Source organism: Haliotis asinina, chromosome 7, assembly GCF_037392515.1.
Source record: "Haliotis asinina isolate JCU_RB_2024 chromosome 7, JCU_Hal_asi_v2, whole genome shotgun sequence".
In the NCBI taxonomy this organism is placed as follows: domain Eukaryota; kingdom Metazoa; phylum Mollusca; class Gastropoda; order Lepetellida; family Haliotidae; genus Haliotis; species Haliotis asinina.
In genome coordinates this window covers 48843896-48864717 of record NC_090286.1, presented here as the reverse complement: position 1 = coordinate 48864717, position 20822 = coordinate 48843896, and positions in this window count along the sequence as shown.

The following is a 20822-nucleotide window of genomic DNA, read 5'->3' as shown; positions in this document are numbered from 1 at the left end:
ACGGACGTGTTAAAGTTGGTGTTCGTGACTCAGGTCAACGATCGTTACAACTCTCACATGTTGGCATATGTTCTTAGTCTTCTCTTTAAACGATATTGTGGTCATGACAGATAGGCGCCATGAATTGACTCCATACGTGAAAGTTTTCATGTTGGGAATCGAACGCGGAACAACTGTGTTGGACACCATGCCAATTTATCCAGTCATTCACTTTTGGCAGTGAGCCAAACAAAAGTAGAGATTTGAAGAAAACACGAATCCTAGCTTATACAATTAAACAGTATTTAACCCATGGCATGCCCAATTATTACTTGCTATTCAGGAATAATGAGTAATTGACAATACAAACAGCCAATTTGTAAATACCACTCATGGGAGAATCAAATTAACCATATTAATGTAATATGTTTGGTCTCTATTTTGCACCGATAGCATCTGACCAATTACGATGATTGGTATGGGCACAATATGGACGAAAAAATATACCTTAACGGATTTTGACCTGTTTTCATCGATAGTTTGTCTTACGTCTGTTTAAGGGCCTAATGGTTCAAGCGTGCGCTAGTCAAGCTGACAAACCGGGTTAGATTCCCCACGGGTACAATGTGTGAAATCCAGTAATGACTTACGACCTCATTGAATAATGCTCAGGCGGGGCAAAGGGGCTTCAGAAGGTTCGAACCCCCCTCCCACCCCTCGCTCTCAAAAATTCATGGATCCACCCATGCCAATTCTGGCGTCCCCCGCCGTGGTATTGCTGGAATATTGCTAAAAGCACTGTCCGACGGTTCCTGGTACAGGTTAACCAGTTCCTTAGATTCAAAGACTTCCTGGCGATTTGACATAATGGCACTTTCAGGCGGCCTTTAAAATGTCTCTATAAATATTTGACTAACATATCGATCGTTGTCTTACAAGAACACGCCACGAGCATAACACGGTATATTAGTATGAACTCTGCCGTGGTTCTAGTTTTAACAGCTGTGTCTTCAGGTTGATGGACTTCCAGTCAGGTTTAAGTGTGGCAAATGGAGGCTCAGGTCTCATGGGTTTGTGGTAAGAGCATTGGAGACGTCGTGGTGGCCTACACAAGCTGGCCAGGTGAACACAGGTAGTTCACTATAATGGCGAGAATAATCGACAGCAGCAGCTGGAGGAGAAACAGTGGCTGCATTTGCTGGGTCTGTAACGTACTTTTGTTGGGCGATGATAGCTGAAGACGAGCATGGTAAAAAATCGTCGTTGGAGTTATGTTTTTCGAATTCTTGGACACCAACATGGCCATTGCCACCACTAACTTGATAGAACAAAGCATACTCATTCCCCGCATGGGTAAGCCAAATATACTCATGGAAACAAATAAAGGAACTCATGAAAGGGCATATGTTCCTTTATGTTTTTCCTACTTTTCAACCACAGTGAAATACAAACGATGCGAAGACATCTGGAAACGAATATAGGAACACTTTTGTTTTGCGTGTGTTCCTGTATTTGTTTCCATGAGTATATGTTCAAACATGTGTAAATGGTGTGTGTCTGTACGTGTGTGTGTGTGTGTGTGTGTGTGTGTGTGTGTGCGCGCGCGTGCGTGCGTGTGTCCGTGTGTATGGTTCATTGTTAAACACCGCAGTGTTAAACACCGCAGTGTTTCCTTAAGCGTGTCAATTATAATTTTGGGGATCATCACACGCAGGTAATATTTCAAGAAAGTAAGTAAAAACAAACGAAGGAATTAGTTACAAAACTCAACAGACATCAAGTAGTCTGCTATATATACATTAAACCGAGTTTACGATCGCAGACAGATACCCTCATTAAAGGTGTGCCTCTCAGTAATCAGTAATCATGCCCTTATCAAGAGACGAAAATGTCCAAGCCCTTAAATCGTGCAACTTAAGACGATTAATACTGAACAAGCATGGCTTTCTATAAAGGGAGATAACCCGAAAGGCATAAAGACGAAAACGACGATAAATACGTTAATTTGTAACAAGGAATTGTTACAATACGCCGTATTTTGCTATCGTCGATGATAGAAAAGAAGACACACTGCTTTATTAATCTCAGCTGGACGTTCTTTTATCTATCTGCTTTGTCCTATGACCTTTTAGCTGCAGATGTAGCAGCTGAGAATAGCCTGTTTTGTCTCCAACTCCTAATCGACATTAAGCGGACAGTGGGTCTTTGATAGTAAGTACTGTGGTGTTATCATCTCAGACCGTTCGCCTTGACGCAGATCAAAGAGAAAACCTGTCACCTCATTCCAAAACAAAGAGAACGCCAAAGCTCTGCCCGAACCTCCTTTTTGGATGTATTGTTATAGATCCATTGTTTAGGAATCAAACCAAATTTCTTGACGCCATACCATCATCTACAAAGAGTATATTGTTATACACCATAGCTGATGCAGAGTAAGCAGTTAGCCTGTCCCACAGTCCCTGGACCCTTGAGCACAGACCTCCCTGCAATGGTAAAGCTCGAAATGAAGCAAGTGTAAATTTCCCCAGGTTTGTGTCACTGGAGCTCCTTACTGAGCTGACCTTCAGTAACCTCTGCTTGTCGTAAAAGGCGACTTACGGGACCGGGTGGCCAGTTAGGCTGACTTGGTTGACACATGTCGTCGTTTCCCAGTGCGTAGATTGATGCTCATGCTGTTGGTCACTGGATTGTGTGGTCCAGACTCGACAGACCGCCGCCATATTTCTGAAATATTGCGTCGTAAAACTAAACTCACCCACTCCATTCTTTCACAAATTAAATGGTATTTTTGTGTTACTGACAGCATTTTTATACTCTTTAAAAAAAGAGACTTGACACGTTGTTTTGGAGTTTTCTTACTAAGTGTGTATAACTGACTCAAACATGACGTCTTTGCTCAGTTACATTAAAACCATCGTTTTACAAATTGTATCCTGCAGTGGCTGGGGTGTCGGATTGGGTTGTTGGCGCAAGCGTCAATCAAGAATAGCTCATAGATGCTTAAAAAGGGGCAAATCATGTGATCGAGAAGGCCAGGGTAACACCCGAACATTGCTTTGCTGGAGGAAGTCCTGACAAATACCTGCAACGTGAGCATTGTTGTGCGCCAAAGATCAACCACTGACATGACGAAGGGAACGACGTAACGTTGACATACAGGGAACTGGTCTTCTGGCAAAGTCTGACTTGCCATAGCCAAATGCGAACTGTCTGGTCGGAGATTCGGTGCAGTCTTGGGATTTGGATTGTTGCATTATGGCTTTTGACTACAGACGTGAGTGTAACGTTACATTTTTGTTTCTTTTTTTCAATCGTTTTGTCGCCGGCATCCATTCCCCACATGCTGGGATTCAGCATGAATTAGCTTATGTCAAATATTTTCTAAGAACTCAATTTTTTCCCAATGTCAGTTTTCTTTCTTTCTTTCTTGTTTTTGAAGCTTACATCTATTCAGAGACAAAACGTTAGTCTAAACAGACCATTGATGGTAGGTCTAACGTCACAGTGGCTGCTGAGAGGACGGTGTTATGAAGTAGGTGCGATTTCCGTGACACTACTGCATCCTCGTTAGTCCAGTGTTTTTAGCACCACCTTACTGACATAAAACAGTATTGAATACCCCTGAGATATTGACTGCTACTGCTCTTTTCGAAAATAACGTCACATCGTCCATTGCTGAGTAAACACTGTATGGCATTCACCTCGCTCATCATTGATAATAATAATGACGGTTGCTATATCACCACAAAGTGGCATACTCGAAGCGCTCAAAAACAGCACAACATTATTACCTCGGATAACCCAAGCTGCCTGTTAGGCGCTAGGAGGTTATAGTATTATCGAATTATCTCATCGGGTACCCATACTGATGCTGGATGAACAGAGCAACTCATTTGCCTGAGATGAAACCACAGGTATCACATGTATTTCGTGGTGGGGCAAGACTGAAGTCCTGGACTCTCTCAGGAGTCAATCTGCCAAACACGGTCACCCATCCAAGTACTCTTCGCACTCAACGTTGATTATGTTGTCTTGTGTTTTGTTGTGGGGCAGGACTGAAGTCCTCAACTCTCGCGGGCGTCAAGTTGCCAAACACGGTCACCCATCCAAGGACTCTCCGCGCTGAGAATAATTTGATTGTTTTGCCCCACGTTTTTTCTGTTTGTTTGTTGTATAACGCCACTCTCAGCTATACTCCAGCTGTGTTATGGCGGTTTGTAAATAAACGAGTTTGCACTAGATAGTGATTAACATCATGAGCATCGATCTATGCGACTGGGGTACAATGACATGCATCAACCAAACAGTGAGTCTGACCTCCAGATATTGCTTGTCGCCTCTCACGACAAGCATGGACTGCTGAAGACTAATCTAAACCGCATCTTAAAGGGGCTATTCTGCGGCAGACAACTCAGTGCTCAGCTGATTCAGTAATTCTTACCACCCGATCTGGTTAATCACCTCGTACTATAAACATGGTTTGCTGAAGACCGATTCTACTCCGGATCATTACGGGTTACACTGTGTTGCACGACAATGTTCGGGGTGCGGTGCCATATCGATTATCTGTCTCTGCGGTCCGCAGCGCAAAAACAGCCACTAACGAGTCTTCATGAGATTTTTCACTAATTCAATAACAGTTCAGTAAGACGGGCTTAAGAGATGCAGGAGCCCAGATGATGTTGATGAGATGACAATGATGACGATGGTGTAAAGCATAAACATGTTGCAGTGACGCAAATCCTATTTTAACGAGAACACGAGCTTATCTTAAACAATATGAATAAATGCAGACAGCAGGACTTCCATAAAGAACTCTCTATGTCAGCAAGATCGGTCTCTGAAACTAGACCAGTGTTTCAGAGAAAGTCGGTCACTCGATCCCTAGGAATTCACACCATCGGCATATCTGCTCCGGTTTAATTTCCCCAAAGACAAATACCAATTATTAAATTTGCACTTTCTTGTAGCAACTTCCATGAAAATTGCATTGAACATGTGAAGCCGACTTGATCAGAGCGTCAAATACAAAACACCTACAACGACAAAGGAACCTGTGTGCTGATCTGAAGCTACAGCCAATGATAAAATAATTATTAGAACTATACATTTTTTAAATGTCAGACAACAGGCATGTATTAGCTGAATTGTTTTATGCATTTATGCCTTATGCATTCGTTCAAGGCATCTTGTACATAACTTGCAAATGGGTGTTGTTCCCACAAACGTGAATGTTTAGAAGTTGAAAGAGATCACACATTGTGAATTCAGTGTGTGAAATAGCCACTGGACCGCTAGCTCGTGGCTAGTACAAATACAGTCGGGACGGTAAATCTCCAGACTTACTGGTCAGATTGGCTAGTGAAGTTTCATGGGATCATTTTGTAAATATTCGATAATCACTCTCCGACTCATGCCAAAAGTATCTTAGTGCCATCTATTTTCCTAATCTTTTGCTCAATTTCTAAAATCAAATTTTGGGTTCGGGAATTATCTTGTGAGCTAGTAACTTAGACGTGGCTAGGCCGACTGGCTAGAAAGATTTGAAACTATTTCAGACACTGTGAGATTCATATCAAGTAGAGAAACATGGCGACTTTCTTTGCCTGAAGTGATTAGGTGTCCAAACAGTATTTCACATGCATAGCCATGTCAGCTTAATTTGCGTGGAAAGTCCGAATTGTTGCAGGTAGGTCTTTGCCTTTGATCACTTTGGTGAAACCCATACTTGCAGCACATTAGACAAATGGGCTATCCGTCTGTCCTTACTTGGGAACAAAAACAAACAAACATTAACAAAACAAAACAAACTCGTGTCCTTACTTGAGAACAATGAAGTCACCCAAAGCAGAATGAAAATCTGAAATATTTCCTGGTCTCCACTCTGGATGATATATCCTCATCTTGTGTCAATTAGACTTGAAAACTTCGTATAACATCGATGCTCACTGAGCACAACAAAGACTCGGGCACAATGTTTTTAAGTCTGTGGTTTATGGGTGTGGTCACGTCTTACATTGCAGGCAACGAACAGTTTCTCAGTTTGACCAGAGACCATAATATATGGTCTCTGGTTTGACGTTTTCCATATTATATGGTCTCTGGTTTGACGTTTTCCATATTATATGGTCTCCGGTTTGACGTTTTCCATAACAACAAAATCATTATTTACGAGGCAAACCATTCAGAAATGGCTAATTCAAATTCAGGAACATTGTGGAGAAGATGTTTTATGTTAGAATTCAATACAAATCAAGAACGCGGATGGTCTTATCACTTTTGCTCTTCCTTGCGTTATGCAAACATGATGAAGTGTATACGTCAGCAGACTGACACGTGTTTGTTTGGTTCCATGGATCTGGGACCCCCACTTAAAGGTCGACGCCATCTTGGCACGGCCAAAATGGCGGTTAACACGTGGCCCAACAAAGCTCGTGCGCTTCTAATGTGATCCGCGTGCAGATAGCATTACACAATTACAAGTAAATTGAAATAACAAAATAAACTAGATTTAAAAACAATGTTTAAAAAAGTTTGGGTGTGATTCTGGAACAGATCACAGAGCTTGATCTTGGGGCGCACGTGGTGGTGGTTTACAAGAGTTGTTTATCTGGCACAGTTCTGCCCCGCGCTGTGTTGGTTTTGGTAACACGATGGCTAAACACAAATAATCCTTCGCCTGGAATTAATTTGAGAAAGTCAGGAAAAAGTAATGTGTTTGTGTCACAATTTAAAAGAGTGAAATTCATCCAGGTTCAAACAAGCTCTCCATTCATAGAGATAACTGACTCAAATTATAGCAGCATTTGTTCACGTTAACCGCTCAGGTATTCAGTACATATTGCGGGTTTTCTATTATGTGTGGTATCAGTTTAACATAAATTATAATTATTTAAAGGCAAGCATACAAAATTACCAAAACGAAGGGTGTCATTCTGAGTGCTTTCTATAGCTCCTAGAAGGTAACTGTATAGAGCGTGAAAATCAACCTAAGAAGTACTTACTCGATGGTCATGTATGAGTTTTGGTTTGGTTTGTTGTTGTTTTACACGGCACTCAACAATATTCAAGCTATATGTGTGTGTGTGTCTGTATATAATCAATTCAATCCAGTGGCCAGCAGCATGAGCATCGACCTACACAATTGGGTTAAAATGAGACAAGTCAGCGAGGCTGACCACCTGATCTCATTAGTAGCTTCTTACGACAAGCATGTGTCAAGACATAAAAAGGAGCTCCAGCGAGATGAACCTGGGAAATTTACACTTGCTTCATTTCGAGCTTTACCATTACAGGGAGATCTGCGCAAAAGGGCCCACAGACTGTGGGACAGGCTATAGGCCTACTCTGTATCCGTTCTGATATATGATAATTTACACTTTGTAGATGATGGTATGGCGTCAAGGAATTTGATTTGAGATCATAAACAATGGATATATAATAACACGGGGTTACACACGTGTTTCGGTCGTTCGCAGTGATCCGGTCACCGTTTTCAACCTATTACGTTTTGATAACGTGTGTAATTAAGGATCAAATCTGATTTTCAAGGGTTTTCATTTATTGCCGATGGTGCATCAGATGTACAATAGCTGGACCCAATTAATGTATTTGTCATAATCGTGGTAACTCATGATAAAATAACTCATGATATAACTCATGATAAAACAGGTGTGTTTTATGTTTGGGTGGATTGTATGTATATCAGGTACATAAGAGGCGGTACTTTCACCACAGTGTCAAACAAAACCATGAAAAAATACCAATATCTTCTATTATGTTCTGTTTTCCTTTGTGACATGGGTCGTTCTTGTGTAAAATATTTTAGATTATTTTATTCTTAATAATTCTTATATTTCATTTACTTGTTTTGCAATGAATTTCAACTAGTTTTCAACCTCACAGTGCAATCCTTGTTCGAATCTTGACCAGGCTCTTAGCGTTTCTTGAAAAAAAACCCCAAAACGCCCGAAAACATCATAAACATAAACGCGTCGTCATAAAGCATAATTTGACAAAAATTTCCTTTTCACAAACTACGACTGTATTATGTACATGTTAGTTGCGTTTCTTTTCTTGCTCAGTGTAGCTGCAACAAAACTGACATACGCCATATATAGCGGAGACATTCGCATCTTCGGATACGCATTTGAGATCCGGATCTCTCACAACGAGAGAGGGATATGTGGCTGACAGGCGTGTTAAAAATCTGTAAGGTTTTCGCCTTGATTGAATCAATCGGCACATTTCCTGCTCTGCCAATCAAGCTTGCCCTGATATCTCGGCTATCGAAAATGTCACTTCCGGTGAGACGAACATGTCCGTTTAGATAAACCATTATGTTTATTAGTGTGAATGACACTGCGTATACGACGACGGAAACCCGGAAGTGGGGATCAGGGAGTAAATCCAGAAGATTTGTCGATAAAATTTAATATATACGATTAAGCTTGCGAAACCAGATAGAGTGACTCGCGTTTTGCACTGACGTGAGCGTACTGTAGAGGGTTTTACTGGGGTAGTACTGAAGCAAGATTTGTCTTGGGTACACTATAGGGAGATTTATCTGAGGTGTACTGCAGTGAGTTTACAGTGGGTGTACTGTATAGCGACTGTCACCATAGATGTGCTATAGCGAGTTCCACCTAGGCTATACTAACACCATTTTCACCTAGGCTGTACTGCAACGAGTGTTCTCTAGGGCGTACAGTACCGAGTTTCACCTAGGCTGTACTACAGTGAGTTTCACCGAGGATATACCGTGGGTGTACTGTAGCAAGTATCACCTAGGATGTACTGTAAAAGGTTTCATCTTGGGTGTCCTGTAGCGAGTTTCACAGAGGCTGTACTGTAGAAAGTTTCACTTTGGATTACCGTAGCGAGTCTCACTTATGACAATCATATTGATGCGAGTTTCACATTTCACAGAGGCAATACTAAAGCGGATCGGTGGGGTAGCCTTGTGGTTAAAGCGTTCCTCACGCAGAGGACCCGGGTTCGAGTCTACACATGCGTACAAGGTGTCAAGCCAATATCTGGTGTCTCCCGCCGTGTTGTTGCTGGAATATTGTTAAAAGCAGCGTAAAACTATACTCACTTACTCACTATACCAAAGCGAGGTTCCCCGTGGGTGTACATTAGTGTATCACCTTCACCTACGGTGGGTTTCTCCTTGGGCGCTCTATAGTCGGTTTGGTGAACAACAGTCAGTTTCACCTTGAGTCTACAACAGTCGGTTTCCGTTTGGATGAACAACAGCCAGTTTCACCTTGAGTCTATAACAGTCAGTTTCACCTTGAGTGTACAACAGTCAGTTTCACCTTGAGTGTACAACAGTCAGTTTCAACTTGGGTGAACAACAGTCAGTTTCACCTTGAGTCTACAACAGTCAGTTTCAACTTGGGTGAATAACAGTCAGTTTCACCTTGAGTGTACAACAGTCAGTTTCACCTTGAGTGTACAACAGTGAGTTTCAACTTGGGTGAATAACAGTCAGTTTCACCTTGAGTCTACAACAGTCAGTTTCAACTTGGGTGAATAACAGTCAGTTTCACCTTGAGTGTACAACAGCGCATTTTTTGTTTAGTCTGGTGTCATTCAAACGTAGTTCCACTGAAGAGTTTGTAATTGTTCCATATGACAAGGCCTGGATTAGAATAGCTTAAAAATTTGCCGGCTTTACTCCTAAGCCAAATACAGAGTTAGCATCCCAATCGGGTAATAATAAACAGACGTCCTTATTACATACATTGTATACTGGATATCTTTATGCAAATATTGAACATATATTGTACACCAGTGCTTGTCACCGTCCATTAGATCACGGTGTCCATCAATAGTGAGATCAGCCAGGTTAACTGACTGGGGTGCCACTGTACAAAACAACCTTAACGCTTAAGTCTGTGTTAAAGCTTAAGTCTATGTTAAAGTATGGAAGTTACGGTCACTTTAACTCTAGGATCTCTTTGTGCAACGGTTCCCAAGCCCTCCTTTCACAAAACACTATGGCGACCGTAAGTCACTATGGTAACCCTAGTGCAATGTTAAAGAATGGGAGTCAAGGTTAACCTTAGTAAAGGCTGCTTCGTGAAAGGCGCCCCTGATACAATCTGATACAAACAGGAATTGCTGGAGGATGGTAGGTGTCACACACTTTCATTGGATAACACTTTTACTGCTGCTTAGAGTCCCATAGGGACTTTTCTCGCATTTGGCCTCGGACTAGAAGGCTTAAGGAGATCAGGGGAATCATGACGTCAAGATCGGTGGTTTCATTAACTGTATATCGTGCTCAGGATGTCAGTCACTAGGTTGTCTGGTCCGGTCACGAATATTTGAAAATGATAAACGGTCTTGATAAACGGACCCCAGTCTGTTTTTTTTTTCATGAATTCTTTTAGAAATTTTCATTTTAACTACTTTTCATTTAAGTCCTATCAAAGCCCATGCAAGTCCACAATGCACGTCTAGACTCTAAGTTAATTATTTTTCATTCTACTTTATTATTATTTACTATGAACATTGTTTTTCTGTAAGATATGTTTATTCACAGGTAAAATGTAGCGCATATTGGGTTGCGCAGCAAAGAGCTCGCATGTAGGAAGACTGGTCATTTTCTCTTTGCTGCGCAACCCTATTTAAACTACATTTTTCTTGTGGTCCATTTCAGAACCAACATGTAAGTTTACATGTATCTCTACAACAGTACTATTAACTGTTGCACATTTATTAGACGATGTTCCATTTACCGCCATGACATATCCAACATGGCAACGACAACCTGTTCACAATAACGACACTTTTCTGCCCCACTGGCTTTCATCCCTTGTCAAATTACGTAATTATCCCAATCCCGGACGCTTGAAACGATTGTAGCCGTTCACATAACTTGTATGACGTTAGCTACACCCAAACCATCAATATCTTCGTATCAGTGCCCACGCCTTATTGTCTACGTTTGAAGCAATTATGACGTTGTTATTAATTTGACAACACGTCATTTCTTTCGTAGATCAAATCATTGAGTGTACTTTCAAGGAATCAAATCACTCGGGGTGCGTGATACAATTTCATGGTTTGGATATCGTTTAGATTTGTTCTTCAGCAACCCGTGCTTGTCGTAGAGTGATAACGAGATCGGGTGGACAGGCCCGCTGACTCGCACGTGCCATCGTATCCCATTTGGATTGATCAATGCTCGTGCTGTTAATCACTGGATTGTCTCGATTATTAGCATTTACAAACCACCACCATATAGCTACGATATTGCTGAATATCGCGTTAAACAACAAACAATCAAAACAGCATAAACACGTGTATCACAATGTAGCAAAGTAGCACAAGGGTATTAGGCGTCGAAGTTCACTGAACTACGGTGTTCGAATCTGATAATGCTGAAATCCTGATTTCTCCTTGCCTCACGGATTTCCCATTAAGAGTACACATTCTGATGTGTAGTCTGCCTCCCAGTCCCTGAAACACATTATTTTCCACACAGCCTGCCCCACTCAGAGCTGAAGCCCTAAAAGAAGCTAGCTTAGATTTCTGAATCTCTCGTCTCCATGAGGCTCCTTTTCAATTTAAATGGGTTTGTTTGTTACAATCGGATTATATATTCACGTCTGTCTGATGTGTTACAAATGTATCTAGGATACGTGTGAAACCGAACTCATGATCACCCACTGATCATTAAATGCTGCGCCCTGGTCCCGACGCATGAACATCTGGATCATGGGAGGACGCTAGCCACCGTGATGGACTAAATTACGCTCGTACTCCTCCGTTTCAATGCCGACGGTTGTACTTCATTTCGTACTTCGTGTTCTACTTTGTCATCGATCGTCAATGAGGGTTTGCGATGCCAAAGGCTTAAAAAAACTGTTCCTAATCCCGATGATTAAATTTTGAAAACCACAAGGTTTGAAGAAAACCGGTGATCAGATATATATATTACTGATTTTTTAAAACATAATAATCCCTTTGAAAATGTAATAATACATTACAAATGACTTGTGTGGACAGTGAACATGACACCCAGTAAGATAAGGGCGTGGGGTAGCCTAGTGGTTAAACCGTTCGCTCGTCAGACCGAAGACCAGGGTTCGATTCCCCACATGGATACAATGGGTGAAGCCTGTTTCTGGTGGTCCCAGTCGTGAAATTGCTGGAATATTGCTAAAAGCGGCGTAAAACCATTCTTACCCACTGTCTTTCAGTACAATTATACTCTTTGTCACATTTCTAAACATTTTCGATTTCTGACCAGTCGCCTGTCTTTTGGTCTAAAACCAATGTGAAACCCCAGCAAACACTGTACAAAATCAAACACACGTATCGCTAAGGCATTATACGTTTTATCATGCTTAAACAACAACAACAACAACAACGACAACAACAACAACAACAACAACAACAACAACAACAACAACAAACAAACCCAATGCAAAAAAAACACCCAAACAAGCATAAGAAAACAGTATAGTTCTGGTTCGTGTCATACGGTTCCTAAGGTCGAGTTAGATTCTTAACAGTGTCGAATGGAAAAAAATAACACTTTTCAAAACATAGATTGGAAGCAGACGACAGAAGGCAATTACCTCCATGCAATATCTGTCCAATAGAGTTATGTGAGGAGCTTTCAGACTCAATGCCTCATAAAGCGACATATCACATTTTGACGTCTTGCGCGCCAATGACAATTCATAATCTTTGTTGCTGGAGAACAGAGACTTTGTGAATCATCTCAACTAATTAATCGTCTTTCAAAGTCCGGCCACAACTAAAGGACTTAAGCCATGGTCACGTGTTTCAAAATAAAGGAGGGCTGTCCCCAGGGGGCACGTGCAAATCTACAGAAACGATGTCACGTCCGTGCGTGATGTTTTTAGTTTTTCAAAATTTAAAAAATGCATTTGATGTCGAATGACATTACCGGATCTCTTTCATTTCAACACGGTACTGGTGACATCATCTCCTAATAGTTGCTTTGTTAGCATGACAATGGTATCACTTCATTTTTTCACTGACGGTTGTAGAGCTTGTGTTATATTATATATAAGCTTTATCATGTTGTGTGTGTGCGTGCGCGCGCGCGCGTGTGTATTCCCTGATGTATGGCAGTACAGACACTGTGCACATGATGCTGTATTTTGTAGCCAGCTATCCAGTGATTGATACTATGAACAGCGATCCATGCCGCAGGTTCAGAGACACTACCGTCCACCCTGATCCATTTGGTAGCTCCCTATTACCAGGGTCCTAATTAACGCGCAGCGGAGACCTCGTAATTGATTGACTGATTGAGTGAGTGAATGAGAGGGCGAGTGAGTGAGTGAGAGAGTGAGTGAGTGAGTGATTTTGGTTAGTGGGTTGGTGGGTGAACAGGAATACAGCATCTGGATACAGGATACATAAGGATGCTCTCAACTATTCCAGCCGGGGACACACTTTATGTCCGCGTGGTCTACCCATTTTTTACCGGTGTGGAGAATCGAACACGGGCTTTCGGTGTAACGAGCAAACCACAATGTTACATCCCAGATTCTGTAGGTTAAAAGGAATAGTCATCAAATTTAATGATGTCGATGTCCGATAGCATGTCTCTGTTGTGTCTTCGCACACACCAATATCCCAGCAATGTGACGACGGTCTGTAGTTTATGGAATCCTGACCAGACAATCCAGTGTTTGCACTGACCTCATGAGCATCGGTATGTGCAAATGGGATACCATGACATGCATCAACCCAGTGAGCGAGTCTGAGTCACCTCCAACCAGAGGATGAGTTGCGTAAAACCAGTTCTAACCCCGAGCTTCACGTATTTTTTCATAACTGGTATCCAGGTAGTACTAGCATATGCAGTAGATTACATTTACATTTATATACGAACACGGCTATGTCGAACGGACGGATATAAAGAAATACCGTTTTTGGACCCGGGTCTCTTGTTGTATACTCTGGTCGAAATGTGTATAAGCAACTACGAACAGTGGCAGAGCTCTTTGTACTTGTAGTCTATTGTGTTTGCTTAGTGATCCTGAAATAAACATATCCGAGAAAACCCATGCAAGTCTGGATTATGTGGCAAGTCAGATTGCCTTTCTATGGTTTCTGAAAATGAAGACAATTTCTGGGCTCTTTTTTATTGTATGGTTATAATTTAGGAACTGATTTTATTCCCAGTAAAATGTGCTCATTTCAGAGACAAGATGTTCGTCCATGTATTGGCTGAGCAGAGTTGTATGCTTTAACTTGCCAATATCGGCTGTCCTCGGTTTGAATCCCAGACTGGTTTGTCAGAACCACACCCATGCTCGTGCATCGTTTTGTTAGAGGTGTACATCTACAACGAATCTTTCTTCCGGGTGTCCACCAAAATGACACCAATACTTAGTGATAAATTTGAAATACTGTCTACTTCGGTTTTAAACGTAGCTCGCTCATTGAGAAGTGATATTTTGGTGCATCCCTTACCCTTAGCATGAAGATCGATATTCCGTGATTAAGTCAGTTGCTGGTCGGGGTATGTGTAGCGCAGTGCTGACATCGTATCAATTAAAGGCCGATAACTGTCAAGTAACTGAAGAGCGTCGCAACTGGATAGAAATGTTTACTCGATTTGTATTATCATAGTGAACGGAGGTCGTTATCTACCAAATGCCACTTCCCAAATAGCCCGTGTGTATCTGATAATCAAAAGCGGGCTTACCATGATGGACCTAGTCCCCAGACCTCTGAGAACGCTTCTATGCACTGTTGACGGGATGCCATGGCAGAAATTACCCACTTACAGCACCAACCCGAAGGCTGATTCGATGAGCGCTAGATAAGGAATACTTCAAAAGAAACACCCTGGCAGAAAAGATTGTTAATTTATAGCTTATCTCAAAAAGGTCACATTTGGAAAGAGTCTCTCCTCAATGGGTTAGTCCCTTGGGGACAGGGCCTGTTGTGGTAATGGACATCCATGTCGCCCCCGCCCCCCCCCCCCCCCTCCCCCCCCCCCCCCCCCCCCCCACACACACACACACATGTCCCAGGGCTTCTTAGGAGAACCACCCCAGGGTGTGGGTGAGTTAAGGGGACCATTGAGAAGGACCTCACTTCAAGTTGGTATGACATCATTGCAGACTGCACCACTTGAACGTCTTCAATGGGCAGTGATTGGCAGTGGTCTGTAGTTCCAGGGCGAGTCCGCCTACGCTATCGGTATTGAACAGGCCGGTTCAGCCCATCGTGTTTTCGAGATGGAGAATTTAATCACATAGGCAGGCGTTGTCTTAAGCTGGGAGAAATTATACTGGTTCGTGATAAAAGACGATCACGCCTATATTGAACCCAGGAAAGCAAATATTTTGTGTTCTAATTTAAGTACCGGATGTAGGGTCATGTTGCACAAGGCGAACAGGGGATGATGTACAGACAGATCCATGGCGGCAGTCCCTGAAGATTCTTAAAATTATTTGAGTCAGTAATTTTACTATTGTAGGAGAACGTTTTGTTAGTTTTACTTACATCAACTGCTCTTGGATAATTGACTAGTTTCACTAAGGTGTTGATACAAAGGACAAAAGACAAACTCTGCCACACATAATCCATTTTGTGGATCAGTCGGGAGGTGTGTGTGTGTTTATTTCAAGGTTTATGAAGTCACAATGATGATTTTCTGATTCGGACTTGGCTTTCAAACATCTCTTCGCTATCCAAATTCTGGCCTGTGATAGCCGGAGGTCAATTCCTTGAAGATCGCCACTGATGATATCATTTACTGGTTTGTTTGGTCCAGATTCGATTTTTTTAAACACCAACCCCACAGATGAGCTGAAATACTTATCACTACGGCTCTACTAGTCTCACAGTCCCAGAACCACATTATTGCCCCTGATGTCTAACCCTCCCCGCTATGCTAAAACCCTAAATGAAACAGTTCTATATTTACACAGGCTAAGGCCTGAGTCTCCCAGCTCACTGGCGCTCCTTTGCAATTTAAACGTGTTTATTTGTTACTAGCAAAATTATATGTATTCAGGAACTAAGCGTTAGTCTTCAGCGTTACCAGTTTCCGCCCATGATCTCAGTCTAAAAGCGGAGAAATATGACGCTAGTACCATATATACACGGCCGTTGTTCAAACTACAGAGCCGATTATAGATAAGATCATATACGTTAAAGGTCATGGAATAATGAGGTATGTAGAAGTAACATTATATATAGCGCCCCTTCACACAGTGCCATGGTATTAACCATAAAATAGTTTTCAATATCAGCGCATTAATAATTCAGATGAGGAAAACGAATTTAGAAGTGATCGGAGAGGAGACAAAAACCTGTACTTAAATTAAATCTGGCGGAACTAGGTCGTGCCAATCAAAAGTCATTGTACTGATGCAGATCTCATTGAACTGGTCTGGGAACTATATTGTCAGAGAACAGCTAAGGGGAGGTAAGTCTGAAATATTCCAAGAAAATGGATATCGGACAAGGTCGTCTCAATAATCAATCATAAAAACCGGTGTGAATAGTTTCCGGAATATACGGGGGACTGTACAACATGCCCGAGGGGTGATATCGAGCGTCTTGATAGATTCCCTAGAAAAATAACACCGAGTCCTTGTACAGAACTCTAAATGGAGCTACTGAGCAAAATCCATGGAAATAGTGTAGGCAAGAATAAATCAAAAGACAGGTCGTAGCTTTCATTGGTCCGATATAACACGCTGTGAAGAAGTAGAAGCTTTGGGAATGGCCGCAAATATTGGGGGTGGGGGGACTGTGATGGGCGTCAAACAGCTCTCACCGTCGACGTGGTCTGTAGTTTCGCAAGGATGTGAGATTTTATATTTTTCTGTATCGATTTGGAAATGTTATTTGTCAGTTACCTCACTTCAATTTCTAGTGGTTATAGTGGGGAGCGTGTAGAAAAGGGAGTTTTTCATGCTTCGTTATTACGACAAGGCGAGTGATACCGCGCTAAAGCATGACATTGTACTTTGATGCATGTATATTTTTGTGAGCTTTGAAAAACACAAAGGCCAGCACCCTTCACTTTCCAGCAAAAACAAAGCGCACGCGTACGCACGCACCCGCTCTCTCACACACGCATCCATTATATATGGATGTATCCTTTTGCTTCTAAACTGAAAATGTGAACAACAACGCCCACAGTTTGTAGAAAAATGAAGAATTTTGAAGTAATAAACACTTGTTTGGAAATAAAATGTTCTCAGAGATATATACGACATCTTGAATCACATTTATGTTTATGGAACCATTGGAACATGGGAAACTGTTGATGTCGATATGTTCAACTTTAGCTAAGCATTCTTTACATGGGGATTAGAGTGACGGGACTGTTTGACCTAGACCTGTTCTTGTGACATCGCTGCGCAAAACAAGATGTTGACAGATGATATTAACGTCAAAATATGTTTGCTTGGTAATGCTCGCCCAAAGAAGCAATTTCCAATCTCAAGTCCAACAGTGTACTTTCTATGCCTACTTAAAGTTATCTCCCTTTGAGTCAAAAATTGCCCCGTGATTGGTAAACTGGGATCCGTCTCTGCAGCGCTTAAGTTTAGATGTGATTCTCGAGTACTGGCAGATCACACATAAACGTCGGTCAATTAATACCAGCCTTGCATTTCAAACCTTCTTCTGAATTATCCCGGTTTTTGCAAAATGGAGATTTACATGGGTTTTGTCGTGCATAGTGCAATTCAAATCCAATTAACTGGGATATCTTTGATCGGGAAATTGATAGAATCTGCTGTTCATTGATTATGTGTGTTAGATGACATCATCCCTTACCACTTAGATGAGGACGAAATGGGAGGGTTCAGACAGCTTATGCAAATGATATGCAAATTAGGCTCGTGCTAAGAGAATGAAAACGACAAACGAACGGTGGCTTCTCTGGAGGCCAACTGGGGCAATGAAATGTCATGGTCAAAGAAATGAATATCCAGGCTTGAGTGTCGTATTAAAAATTATACCATTATTATACCGATCTAGGGCTTAGTTGGATTTATCGGAGTCCTTTCTGTTTTTTAATAACAGTCGATTATGTGATGATTTCTGGTGGATTTCAAGCAGCCTCGGATTGGATTTCACTTGAATGCTGGTTTCAGGGAAAAGGAGTCGAATGTTTCAGCATTTGATGATTCGCGTCTAGCAATCATCTAGGTTTGTGAAAATATTTCTCAAATGCATCAGATAGCTGTGACATTTTAGTTTCCATATACCCCAACGCCTAGTAAATATTCGGACGTGCTAATGTTAAGAATTAGCACTCTTTATAATACTGGGACAGTGACCCGAGCACCCAGCTTCTCGATCTGCAGGTGCCCTAGGGAAATCTGTGTTTCAGACAATGGAAAATAAAACAAAAATAATCCAGTTATTTTCTGTAGCCTCGATTCTGGCAAAATTCAGATTTGTTCTGAACTCCATTTGCATTACATATGTATTTTGTAGATGCATAATTATGCAAACATTTATGTATTTATATAACGCGATAACTCTCGGGGCCAATATCTTTAATTTCGTAATTGCTATTTGATGGTTTGGAAAGTGTCCCAAAGAATGATCATAAAGCCTCACCCAGGGTAGTGAAGGTACTATTCTATATGAGCGTAAAAGGAATTTCTGTAACTAAACACAATAACACACTCAATAACAGAAAACACATTTCACAGAGGAAAACAACAGCAAATACAATGATTACTGTTACCTACCTCGTAGCTCTTAATGTTGTACACACAGATGTTTTAAATTTGCAAGGGTTATTTAAAAAGTGAATCATCTATTTTCATCCCTTTCTGTCAATCATAGGTCATGGTATTTGGCAAAAGAGATTGACTTAAGTCCATGTCAACAACTACGAAACAGACTCGATTGTAGTTTGTCGTACAGACATTGAAGTATATATATTCAAGAAAGCCCACGCAGGTCTAGAAAATGTGGCAAGTCTACATTTCCTTAGCTTCAGGAAAATGAAGAAAGTCTCAGGGCTCCATTTCATTATATTATGTTTTTTCACTATGAACGGTTTTTCAGTAAAATATGTTCATTTCAGAGACAAGCTGTTAGTCTAACTCGATTGCTGACCGTTTTTGTAAAATTGGATCAAGGCTTTGACGTTGATTATTAATTTAAATTAATCAAGGTAGGAGGTCTACAGCCCCGATAAACCTATTTGTGGAAATGTGAACACCCTCAAAGAGATTATGTCGATAAATCATAGCAATCTTTTGACTTGATTGTCAAAAAATCTTCTACATCTGAAATTGCATAACTTGACACTGCCTTATCTGAAAATGCAAATATTTAGACTTGCGCAAGACTCCAAGGCACTAACAGTTGTTTAATCATTAGTTCCGAGATTATATGATAAATAAGAACAAACTGTCCCTATTAAATAGTAGCGTATATGCTGGCCGTTTGTGTTGACTTGCGTAGTATTAGCATAGAAGTACTACCAATTTGTGGAAATACCACCCATCTGAAAAATTACAACCCATCTGTCTTGGAGCAAGGCTACCGTTCATGACGACGCTGGTCCTTTTCAGAGCAAAATATTGACTTCATCATAACTTATCTGTGCCTCAAAACTGACACATACAGTGAACGCTCTCGATTATTCAGTAACTTCAACATATTGAATGATACTCTAGATAATTAAGGTTGGTTCCCTGCCCAGACCAGGGCCGCGTTTCACAAAACTCTCGTAAGCCTAAGATCTCGTAACTTTTCTCGTAGCATCCGTAGCTCCTGTGTTTCAGTATAGGAGGCACAATGGCTACGAGAAAACTTACGAGATCTTAGGCTTGCGAGAGTTTTGTGAAACGGGGCCCTGGTAATCGAGGATAGTCGTAAAGCTGTATACACGATGAAGGCTCTTCATTCTTGGCAGAATCTAGTTGACAATTATAATCGGACGCCCAAATCTATAAACTAACGTTTAGTATCTATAACTATGGAATAAAAATGCCTACATCTAAACCGAAAACGAGTCCATGAACATCAAGGTTCATTTAGATTTTTACATTCCAGCAAGTGATGTGGTTGAGGGACTGCGAGACAAACGACCAACTGTTTTGCAATCAGCACCGCGGACAACCAACCACTCGAAGTCCATTTGAAACATGAGTAGAATTAAAGGGAGATGACTGCTGTAGCAACACCAGCACGGCTGATTGATGTGAGGACATTATAAATTACGATTCTATCAGTTAGCGAGCGTTATGTTCACGTGGCTGAATACAAGGAAGTGTTAAAAGCTTTGTTTTAGGGCTCTCATTGGTTACAGTAGCACTCGCGATGTCGTTATTACGACCAACCGCGTGAGAAGGACTGAAAATTAGGCTGACTTCAAACTGCTGACTTCATCACTTAAAGAAGTGATCAGGAGAACTTTTGTCCCCTCAAATCAATAACACCACAACGACGTGTGAAACTGCCAGTCTATTCAAACCTTCAAAGTATATGTGTACTGTGGTTGGATAACACACCGCTGTTTGGGAAACAACGGTTTCTCTTTCGTCCCTGTTGAGTGAGTGAGTGTGTAGGGTTTTACGCCGCTTTTACCAATATTCCAGCAATACGCAAGAAATGGGCTTCACACATTGTACCCATTACTCACGTGGGGAATCGAACCCAGGCCTTCGGCATGACGAGCGAATGGTTTAATCACTGGGCCACCCCACCACCCTCGAGAATTATGAAAACACAAAGTAATATTATAGTTTTGTTATATAAATTACTTCTTTCTTATCGTGGATAATTCATATCCCCATGCTAAAATTATTCAGGAACAAATAGCGCAAGAAGTATAATTATCACATTAA